The sequence below is a fragment of the Taudactylus pleione genome, unplaced genomic scaffold (assembly GCF_031769625.1).
Source record: "Taudactylus pleione unplaced genomic scaffold, aTauple2 ptg000129l, whole genome shotgun sequence".
Classification (NCBI taxonomy): Eukaryota; Metazoa; Chordata; class Amphibia; order Anura; family Myobatrachidae; genus Taudactylus; species Taudactylus pleione.
In genome coordinates this window covers 13,143,302-13,155,778 of record NW_028284531.1, presented here as the reverse complement: position 1 = coordinate 13,155,778, position 12,477 = coordinate 13,143,302, and positions in this window count along the sequence as shown.

The window sequence follows — 12,477 nt, the reverse complement described above, 5'->3', positions numbered from 1 at the left end:
AGGCGCAGGAAAGGAGACAGGCGCGATAACGCGGCCTGTTGTGGCGGCACGTCATGTGCTTGGGGGGGTGCCTGGGAGACTTGTGGAGTCTCTGCGGGTGAGGCTGATGTTGAAGGGGCGCAGGGATCCAGCGCCGGAGTTGCCGGCGCGCGCCCCAGAAGATGAGACAGGTGCGGTATCGTGGCCTGTTAGGATGGAGCGAGTTGTGATTGGGGAAGGGGTGGAGGTGTGGGTAAACTGTCTGGTATACAAATAAATGGCGCTGGCGAGGAATGGGGCATGGTGAAGGGGGGCGGGTGCCGAAGGTGGGGGCAAGGAGTTTGCTTACTGGATGCACAGGGGAGAAGGGCACAGGGGAGCTGTAAAATGAAAGGGATAACAAGGGGGGGGAGCAGAAAATCAACAGCTAATTGAAAAACACAACAGAGCAGGACAGGAAATGCACTAATAAATGTGATACTTAGCCCAGTCTGGTTCCAAAACTGGAAAAGAGGAAGATTGTTCCTCTTCCACACTATTTATAATGAATAGCAGGGGCCTTGCCCCTTGTTACTACCATAGGCTACTATTTTGATGGACACAATCCTGGCTACGCCCCCCTTCATCTCCTTTAACCTCTGGTGAACTAACAATATTCCATCACTAAACAGGGTGCTTATCTTTCCTCAAACTTATTCAAGTATTCCGATCTATTAAGCACTGGTAAGATAAATAACGTGCCATTTTATTTAATCTTTCCACAATTAAACATATTGCATAGAGATGTGTGCTGACCCTCGTGTTTTGGTTTTAACTTTGGATCTGGATTCATCTTCGTGTTTTGGTTTTGCAAAACCAACTTCAAGTGCTTTGGTTTTGGATCTGAATTTTTTTTTTTTTTTTAAATGATAAAAAGTTTTTAAAAACAACTAAAATCATGTAATTTTTACAATCCAAAACCCAAAATTCGGATATAAAATCCAAATTCCGAACTGCTGGAAGATCAGAAATGCGATTTATCCGGATCTCCTCTAGAGATTAGAACCGTTACTTGGATCTGTACGGATTCACGGAATTCGGGTGAATTCAGATTTCTGGAGAACTGAACCGCACTAATATCTCTAATATTGTATTATAGACATCAGAAAATGGTAGGGCAATATTAAGCCCTATTGGAATAATCCTTCTCGGTCTGTAAGGAATAGCAGAACTCACAGGGGCACCAAAGTTTTCTACAAGAGACTTTACAGTGAGGGCAAATATGGCAAGACATAAGTAGCAAAGGTATTACAGTTCTTTGATAATTTTGGCCACCAGAAAAATAGCTGAATTGCAGAACTTCTGCGGTAAAGATTTTGTTCTGATGTACAAGGAGCCAATCTTAAAACTGAATAGAAGTAGTTTTAATACTGTAGATGATAAAATAATGAATGATCAGTCTTTAATTTGAGACTACAGGTCATTGTGGATCACAAGAAAATTCCCTTGTTGAAGAACAGTATCTACAGTATATGTTCTCATTCAAAAGTATTCATGCAATAGGGGGCATCAGGGTTACTGTTTTTGTGCCAGGGCTTTGTCTTGGAATTTGGACTTGTTATTGTTTGCAGTAATGGTCAAATGTTTATTCTCCATCATTTAGACAGCAGTGCATATGCCATGTCTTCCACTTTTGTGACACACTTGACTCTCTAACAATTAGATGTGATTTTTAAAATGTATTTAAAAAAAATTGATCCAGGATAGCCAATGGCCACCATTTTTTTATTTACTCATATATTAATTAGGGGTGTGCACCGGACACTTTTCGTGTTTTGTGTTTTGGTTTTGGATCTGGATCTTTCTTCGTGTTTTGGATCTGGATTGGTTTTGCCAAAACCACCCTTCCGTGTTTTGGGTTCTGGGTTTTGTGTTTTGGATCTGGATTTTTTCTTAAAAAATAAAAAAAAAACGCTAAAATCACATAAATGGGCCTTTTTTTGTTCCTACGCTATTAATAACCCCAATAACATTAATTTCCACTCATTTCCACTCTATTCTGAACACCTCACACCTCACAATATTGTTTTTAGGCCAAAAGGTTGTACCGAGGAAGCTGGATGACTATGCTAAGCGACACAAGGGGGCGGCACAAACACGTGGCCCATCTAGGAGTGGCACTGCAGTGGCAGACAGGAAGCCAATCAGCGTTATGGTGCCCATTTGCATGTAGCACGAACCCGGGAGATCCGTGCTACATGCATCTGTGTGATTGGCACAGAGCAATGACAGGTCCGTGAGACCCGTCTGTGCTGCTGTGGTAAAAAAAAAAAAAAAAACCTGTGTAAAAAAAGAAAAAAATGGCGTGCACCCCCCCAAAAAAGAGCAACCAGCCCCGGGCATTAGTAACCCAGTGCTGGGTGTGCTTAAATACAGGGGACAAACGACGTAGGGGTCCCCTGTACTTAAGCACAACCAGCACCGGGCTAGTCAGAACCAGCGCTGGTTGCCAAAATACGGGGGACAAACGACGTAGGGGTCCCCTGTATTCTGCGCAACCAGCTCTGGGCTCTGATCCGGTCCTGGTTCTGGAAATATAGGGGACAAAAAATGAGTAGGGTTCCCCTGTATGTTCCAGAACCAGCACTGGACTTTTTCTAGCGGGGGGCTGATGCCACAGCCAGGGGAGCCCTTTCACCGGGCCCCCCAGCCGCAGCATCAACCCTGACCGCTAGTCAGCCCAGGCCGGGGATCCCTGGAGAGCTGGGGACCCCCCCAATAAAGGGGTCACCCTCTCCAGGGCACCCCAGGCCCAGGCTGATAGCCCGGGGCTATCCCCGCCACCCCTGGTGGCGGTGGGTGGCGGGTTGATTGTGTGGTGTGGTGTAAATAAAGAATATCAAACATTGTCTTTACAAGTAGAACTGCAAGTCCCAGCTAGCCTGCCCCGCATGCTGGTACTTGGAGAACCACAAGTACCAGCATGCAGGGCATTAAGGGCCCACTAGTACCTGTAGTTCACCTGTAAAAAAAATGTTTAAAAAAACACAGGACACACACACCGTGACAGTATAAGTTTATTAAACATACATACACACACACACATGTACACATACTCACCTATGTAACCTGTAGCATCGGTCCACTTGTCCGGTAAAGTATCCCTAGGGGACCTGTGAAAAAAAACATACTCACCATCTCCTATGCGAGGTTCTGTCCTCTTCGTTCCAAAGTAGGCATCCCCGGACTTGGCAAAAAAAAAAAACGAAAACGCGATCCACGAACTTAGTACCGTTCTATAGAACGGTACTTCCCGAATGAGAGCTTAGCGGCGGGGTATCACCATGGAAACCCCGCTGCTAAGCGTTCATTGGCTGAGAGAGGTCATCTCCCGTCTCTCAGCCAATGAACGGCTCCCTCCATTGTAGTCAATGGTGGGAACCGCAGGGTAAACTTTAATAACCTTGCGGCTCCCAGCATTGACTACAATGGAGGGAGCCGTTCATTGGCTGAGAGACGGGAGATGGCCTCTCTCAGCCAATGAACGCTTAGCAGCGGGGTTTCCATGGTGATACCCCGCCGCTAAGCTCTCATTCGGGAAGTACCGTTCTATAGAACGGTACTAAGTTCGTGGATCGCGTTTTCGTTTTTTTTTTTTTGCCAAGTCCGGGGATGCCTACTTTGGAACGAAGAGGACAGAACCTCGCATAGGAGATGGTGAGTATGTTTTTTTTCACAGGTCCCCTATGGATACTTTACCGGACAAGTGGACCGATGCTACAGGGTTACATAGGTGAGTATGTGTACATGTGTGTGTGTGTGTGTGTGTGTGTATGTATGTTTAATAAACTTATACTGTCACGGTGTGTGTGTCCTGTGTTTTTTTTAAACATTTTTTTACAGGTGAACTACAGGTACTAGTGGGCCCTTAATGCCCTGCATGCTGGTACTTGTGGTTCTCCAAGTACCAGCATGCGGGGCAGGCTTGCTGGGACTTGCAGTTCTACTTGTAAAGACAATGTTTGATATTCTTTATTTACACCACACCACACAATCAACCCGCCACCCACCGCCACCAGGGGTGGCGGGGATAGCCCCGGGCTATCAGCCTGGGCCTGGGGTGCCCTGGAGAGGGTGACCCCTTTATTGGGGGGGTCCCCAGCTCTCCAGGGATCCCCGGCCTGGGCTGACTAGCGGTCAGGGCTGATGCTGCGGCTGGGGGGCCCGGTGAAAGGGCTCCCCTGGCTGTGGCATCAGCCCCCCGCTAGAAAAAGTCCAGTGCTGGTTCTGGAACATACAGGGGAACCCTACTCATTTTTTTCCCCTGTATTTCCAGAACCAGGACCGGATCAGAGCCCAGAGCTGGTTGCGCAGAATACGGGGGACCCCTACGTCGTTTGTCCCCCGTATTTTGGCAACCAGCTCTGGTTCTGACTAGCCCGGTGCTGGTTGTGTTTAAGTACAGGGGACCCCTATGTCGTTTGTCCCCTGTATTTAAGCACACCCAGCACTGGGTCACTAATGCCCGGGGCTGGTTGCTCTTTTTTTGGGGGGGGGGCACGCCATTTTTTTCTCTTTTTACACAGGTTTTTTTTTTTTTATTTACCACAGCAGCACAGACGGGTCTCACGGACCCGTTAGTGCTCTGTGTCAATGACACAGATGCAAGTAGCACGGATCTCCTGGTCCGTGCGTGCATCTGTGTCATTGAAATACACAGCAGCACAGACGGGTCTCACTGACCCATCTGTGCTCTGTGTCACTGTCAATCACACAGATGCATGTAGCACGGATCTCACGAGTCCGTGCTACATGCAAATGAGCACCATAATGCTGATTGGCTGAGAGCCGTGACAGACGGCTCTGTCAGCCAATCAGCACTTTGCCCATTAAAGGCAAAGGCATTTTTTTTTAAATGGCCGCTCGAGGCAAAACCTCGAGATCCGACAGCAGATCTCGAGGTTTTGCCTCGGGAGAGGGATCCGGGGCAGACAGGGAGATCCGAGCTTGGGCTCGGATCGCCCCGGATCCCCGAAGTTCGGGTGGGTTCGGTTCTCAGGGAACCGAACCCGCTCATCCCTAATATTAATAAAATCTTTTGTACATCATTCTTAATTATGAATTATCTATCTATCTATCTATCTATCTATCTATCTATCTATCTATCTAATAAGATGTCCTGAATGACTGACTGATGAGCGCCCAGCCCAAACCCCTGGACCTAGAAACATGAAAATCGGGGAGAATATTCCTTCCACAATGTAGGTACCTACTAAGAAGTTATTTTTCAACTCCTAAGGGGGTCAAAAGGGCTAAAATGTTTCCTCCCCCTGTGCAATATCCTGCCTGGCTGTCTATCGTGGCTGTAGCACAGTTCTTATTCAAGCACCAACTGTCTTCCCAAGTGCTGCCAAACATCACTGGCAGTTGTTGTTTCTCCCCTATTTGAATAGTGAGGGAAGGAAATGTGTTACTACAGAAGTGGGGGAGGGGAATGTCAAATGTATTACTATGGGGTGAAGGAAGAGAATGTTACAAAATGGGCAAGGGAGGGGAATGTGTTACTACAGGGGTGAGCATGGGTAATGTGTTACTACAGAGGTAGGGAGGGGAATGTGTTACTCCAGAGGTGAGGCCCTGATTCAGAGCCGGACGCTCTGACAGAGCACTCGCTCTGAATCAGGGCCGTCCTTCCTGATTTTAGAGTGGCCTGGCCGCTCGCATAGCTGTGGGTGACTACCCACAGCTATAGCGAGCGGCCAAAAAGATGGTCGCGATGGTCAAGACCATCGCGACCATCGGGCTTGCGACGAGACCCTTGTGGTAGGGTCTCGTCTGTCGCAAGCCCTGGAGTGCTTTTGGCTCTATCAGATGTTGTCAGTGATGTTGTCAGTGATGTCAGTGGGGCCGGCCCCAGACGGTAGGCGTTCCCATGGAAACGCCTCCGTCTGGCCAGCCACGCCCCCGGCACACCCACCAAAAGGGGCATGCTGTCACTCACCATCAACAGCACGCCCCCTTTGTAGCGAGACCCATAGCGACGGCTAGCCTGTCGCTATCCGTGTCTCGCGCATGCGCACGACAGAGCCGGGTCCGTCGTGCGCATGCGCACTGGCCCAACATCGACCCGCTTGTGAGCGCTCAGCGCTCGTGAGCGGGTCTGAATCAGGCCCTAAGCTCCTACTGGTGTGAGGGAGGAATTGTATTTCTATACAGGTGAAAGAGGGGAATGTCAAATGTGTTACAATTACAACATGGGTGAGGGGGGGAAGGTGTTATTACAGAGGTGAACGAGGATAATCTGCTACTACAGAGGTGAGGGAGTAGAATGTGTGTCTGATTCAGATTGGATCGCAACTGCTAATGAAATTGCTAACACGCACGCGGTTCCACTGTGAAAGTATGCAAATCCATTGTGATCGATATGCCTTCGCAGCACTCCCTAAGGACACCCACTTTACCTTACACACATCCATAATACTTAGCAGAATAACTAAACCATCAGTACAATCGAGTACCATCGGACCCTCACGCACACTTGCACAAGCCCTGACCTCAGTCAGAAATTGCTAACTTCAGCGCACGCTATCAGACCTCAGGCTGCATAGGCCCTCGCAGTGAATCATTTATGCACACCTCTGCAATAGCATTCAAACGCACTGGCATGCCTGCGCTTCGCCGGCCACCCCCGCTTCACCACCCACAAACGGCACTTCCTGTCAATCACTCTGCGATGGGTCTGCATGGTCACTACGATCACAGTGACCAGTGTGTGCATGCGCAGTGCATACACATGCGCAGAACGGAACAATTGGCCGAATGCGTGCGTATAAGCAACTGCGATCCAAGCTGAATCAGACCCTGTGTTAGTACACAGGTGAGGGCAGGTAATGTCTCACTATAGCAGTGATGCATTACTATAGAGGTGAAAGATTAATGTGTTACTGGAGTGATGAGATGGAAATGGAAACAGTATATATCTAAGGTCTACCTGGGTGAAACATCTATCTATCTATCTATCTATCTATCTATCTATCTATCTATCTATCTATTTATCATTGGTGTCTTATTTTAAGCATAAATATAAATATAGCAGCATCAAGTGCTGCTCAATATACCTGCCACTATATGACACATTACTGTGTGACATACAATTGCAGGTATATTGATCAGCACTTGATGCATTTTTACCTGATGTGCCCTACACTTTGAGGTTACATCTAATACATCACTGAGTATGTTTATTATATTTAACCTGTGTTGTACTCTCAGAAGGATGAGCACCCATATGATTATCTATGATAAATACATGATTTTGTTTTTAAATATACAGCATATATTTCAGTCATCTTTTCAAGCAATCTCGGAGATAATGGGCATGTTGCACTATGTTAATATAATTTGCAAACATTAAAAAGTAAATTACAGCATCTCAAAGCAAAGTATACAGTGATTAGCATCTACCAGGGGACAATTTACATTAAACTCAGCCATGAAATAAGACAGAAAATGAATGATTAATTATTCATTGCATTACTGTAGACTGACATAAGTTGTTGTACATTTTATCATTGTGGATTGATAATCCATTAGCTGTTTTTTTCCACACTGAACATGCAAAGAAAAGTATTACTTTAACCCTTTATTGACCAGAGATGTTATTGCTGGAGGTAAGCCTCGTTTCGGTTCATCTCCTCTACACATGCACCGCCTGCTTCAGAGCAGCTTCCCATGTTCCCGGCTAGCTACCACTCCAGGATCCCTGCCTAGCAGTGACAACAGCCTCCCTCACCAGCCTTACACACAATATAGTGTTAGCAGCATGGGTGTAACTACCATAGGTGCAAGGGATGCAGCTGCTATGGGACCCAAAGCTGAGGGTGTGAGGGTGGTCCATCTTTTTGTCAAAGTTACATGTTATATACATTTTTCACAATTGGGTTGTACATGGGGCCCTTAAAAACTTTTGATATGGGGCCTTCAAATACCTAGTTATGCCCCTGGTTAGCAGCATATAATTCTGGATTTGTCCTTGGATGTTGAAGTTAAGGGTGAGGTTTTTTTACTGTGAAGCTAACTTTATACAGTATGTTGCATCTTACAGTTCAGCAATACACATCTCACCAATATCAGTTTGTAGTTTCCTCCTGTCTTCCGTCTCATTTTCTTGGTATGCTTCTTTTGTGTTATATACGACCATTTTATTTCCTACGCAACATCCACCATCAGCCCCTAGTTCACTAACTTGAGGCCGCAGCAGGGAATATGAAAACAAGCTATTTAAGTGGAAGTAGCGGATTAGCGCTGGCAAGCTAGGGTGGCGCTCATATAACTAACAAGTATCTGACCTTATTATTTCAAATAAAAGTATTTCAAATCTACTGCATTAAAAAATATTGTTAAAAAACACTACTGTTCTGGTAAAGTCATCTGAGGATATGACAGGTGACTAGTGATCCGGCATAAATCAATACGATAGTACAGTATATCACGCTCTATTATGACTGTATACTCCAGAACAGCTATCTTTGACTACATACTCTCTAATATTTTCCTATTTCTCTTTGCACATCTGTTTAGCCAGCATGTGGTGTTCTGTTAAATCTGGCATACCCACCATACTATTGTGATTATATTCCCAGCAATATGCATAACAAATACACATCTCGCACAGCCTCTCTGAATCGGCTGGTTTACGTTTAAAGGTTGGCGAAAGTCAACTTAAAAGATTATTTGAACATAAAATCTATTTATTATGCCTTAAGATACTTTGTTTTTTAAATAAACACTCCGTCTAATTGGCAATAAATTTCATAACTTCAGTGGAATATTCACAGTAATAATTTCCTGTGTTAATCGCTGTCCAGGAGCTTAAGCAGCAGCACCCTGTTATTGCCAAAATAAACTTCCTTTCAGCAAATGTACACCCTGCCTGAAATAAATCCAGTGGTGCCGAGTGTTAGTGTGTGAGAGATAAGTTCTGTCATCCCCTGTGTTTCCATTACTGTCTTAGTCTACACTTAGGTAAATGATGTTTAGAAGACAGTTGGACATCACACTGTAATAATATTTTACCAGGTGAAAGCCGAGGGCATAATTTGAAATCGTGGGTCCATGAAAGCCTATATAATATTACAGTGTACAATGGCACAGACCATTACAGGGAAGCTTATCTAGGTGTAATCAAAGAGTGCAGCTCCACACAAGAGGGTTTTGCTATGTACTTTATCCATTTTCCACTTTGTAAATGAGTCCCACGGAAAACCATTTCTTTTGTGCAGGTATAATATAAGGCACACTACTGTATTGCCCTCTTTTCTGCTTGAGTGTCCCATCCACTTTGCTAGCTTACATATATTTGTGATGGTTCTTTGATCCATCTGCAAACTGAACTAAATCGTAAGTCCCATGCTCACTGCAAGTACAATGTCACATATTAGCAGCTTAGCCCTGGTGCTTCACTGCTTTTCTGTAGCTGTTCATATTGGACATCTCTAGGAAGTTCAAACGGGTGCGTTCCATTTATGCATTGGGTACTGAAGTTTAAAGGATTGTGTTATGAAATGTACAAAGTTTTTGATTTGATCCCTTTTATACTGAGCTGTTTTAAGTCTCAAAATTTTTGAGCAAAACTTCTTATAAAATGTTGAGTAAGGGACAGTTGTTGTGCACTAATTATTAAGGAACAATTTTGAGGATTACGTGAGCCTGTCCTTGTTCTGCATCCTGAGACTTTCTTACCCTTCTCATACACCAGCCACAGCTGCAACGTTTAATATTCCAACCATAACATTACAAAATTGGAGGATTTTTTTACATTTATATTAGTTATGTACAAAATTTCAAAAGGACCTTTCTGAAATGGTTCTGATTACTTCTCACAGCCTGTAACAATGTGGAGAAAGAGTTGTATGTTTTAAAGACCATGGGATCTATTTTGTTAACGATATAAAGGTTTTTCTCCAGCATTGTTGCTGCGGAAAGCCTTTCATTTAATTTTTCAATATTTAGAATAAAGTAAAGTGCAGAGAAATAACTGATTCTCTCCCTTTTCTTTCTGTAATAACAGTGCTACAGCCCCCATAGGTTTCAACAAGGGCTGCGCACAAACTACATTTAAAAAAATGAGAAAAGCAAAGTTTCTCTCTACAACATAATGCCATCTCAGGATATAATTATGTGCACCACCAGGGGAGATCGTTCACTGCCTGCTTTCTCCCATGCTGCATTGCAGCCTCCCAGCCCCTTTGTCCAGGAGGCAAATGAGCATAGGGCACATACCGTCTTTTGCAAAAGGTGAAATGTGGCACTTAGCTCTTTTATTTCCTCACCAGGACAGACCTCTACCGCTTGGTCTGTCCCAGCAACCAAAAAAATGTAAATGCAAAGATAGAAGGAAAGTGAAAAGTGGCAATGTTTTTTATCATAGATGAGCTGTTTTTATCATATATTTTTCACCCACTAATCGCAAGTTTAGATCTGAAACCGAAGCAAAACATAATCATTGATGGATCTCTTGTGGCGGAAAGATGACGTTTTGCCTCATTTTTAGATCAAAACAAACCGAGTCAAATCTGAACCACTCAATTATATGCCGCTATTCACTTTCCTTTTTAAATAGACCCCAAGAATTCAAATAAATACACCCCATGACATACACAGTAAATGATTTTAAAATTAAATTATTTTTTTACTGTAGGATCATTAATTTCATTGCAACTACTTTTAGAATGACGCAGATATCTTTTAGAGACACATTTATGAGATATATTGGTCAGGACTCGGATTTCATGCATGCGGCATACCCATAGCAGACAATCAGCTTCTGTCATTTTATGGACTGCTAGATAAATGATAGCTAAAAGCTGATTGGTTGCTCATAGCAACTTCTCCACTTTTTTTCTCTCTCTCTCTCTTTCTCTCTCTCTCTCAATACATTATATCTCCCCATTAATCTTAATTCAAAAATACTTGTTCCAGTATCTGGCTTCCCCTCAAGGCAAAAACGGCTTCAAACAGTAGGAAGCAAGATCCTAAGGTAGCTGTCCTATGGCAATCACTGCTGAAGCCCTCAGAGCTACAGTGTGGAGCATTGTCGGCTATGACCACTTGAATCCTTTTGAATCCAGGAGACACGGTGCCATTGTGTGGTAGCTACAAGCCACTGCTACTATCCAGTAGTATCATGTCACCACTGGGAACAGAGGTCACTCTTGCCAAACTTCCACTGGACCACAATGTTACAGGGCTCCATCAAGGCATTAAAGCACATTGATTCCTGGGACTGGGATCAAAGCTGTATATATACATTTTATTTATTAAATAAGTGTTAATAAATTATTATTATTATTATTATTATTATTACATTTTATTTATAGGGAAACACAAGAGGTCCGCAGTGCCGTACATACAGTAAAGGATACACAGAACATTACATTACAATACAGTAACCAACTTATAAACAGAGCACAAGTAACAATTAGCAACACAACTCTCCATACACAATACAGCTGGGAAGGTGAAGGCTGTCATAGAAGTGCTAGAGAAGAAGGCTGTGAGACAGTGGGGAGGAGGACCCTGCTCCTAGGAGCTTACAATCTAGGGGAGAGGGGAGACAGACAGATGACATGAGGCAAGAGTGTGTAGAGGGGGACCTGAGTGCAGGAAGTAAGCAAGGTAGAGATGGCTGAGGCAGGAGGGACAGAGACTTGGTGACGGTTATGTGGTGCAAGGGTATGCTTTGATGAACAGGTGGGTTTTCAGTGCATGTTTGAAGCTCTGCAAGGTCGGGGAGAGCCTAATCAAGTGAGGGAGTTCATTCCAGTGAAGGGGGGCTGCACGAACAAAATCTTGGATACGTGCATGAGATGAAGTAACCAGGGTGGAGGAGAGGTAACAGTCATTGGCAGACCGAAGTGAGCGGGAGGGAGTATGTAAGGAGATGAGGTTGGAGATGTAGGGAGCAGTAGAGTTAGAGAGGGCCTTGTATGTGAAGGTGAGGAGTTTGAAGAGGATTCTGTAGGGGAATGGGAGCGAGTGCAGGTTTTGGCAGAGGGGAGCAGCAGAAGTGGAACGGCGGGAGAGGAAGATAAGTCTAGCTGCTGCATTGAGAACAGACTGGAAAGAGCAAAATGGCAATGTGGGAGGCCAGTAAGGAGAAGGTTGCAGTAGTCAAGCCGAGAAATGATTAGTAAATGAATAATCAGTTGGTAGCATTCTGGGAGAGGAAAGGCCTAATACGAGCGATGTTGTGTAGCTGGAGCTGACAGGATTGAGCCAGAGATTGAATGTGGGGTGTGAAGGAGAGGGTGAAGTCAAGGGTGACACCCAAGCATAAATAAATAATATGATATATGCAAATGATATATAAAACATACACACACTTTATTTCAACTCATGAATTACTTTATTAGTTAACCTGAAATGTGAGAGGTTTGTTTTAATTACCAACATAACAAATTGTTTTATATATATATATATATATATATATATATATATACATTATATTCAGCATATATA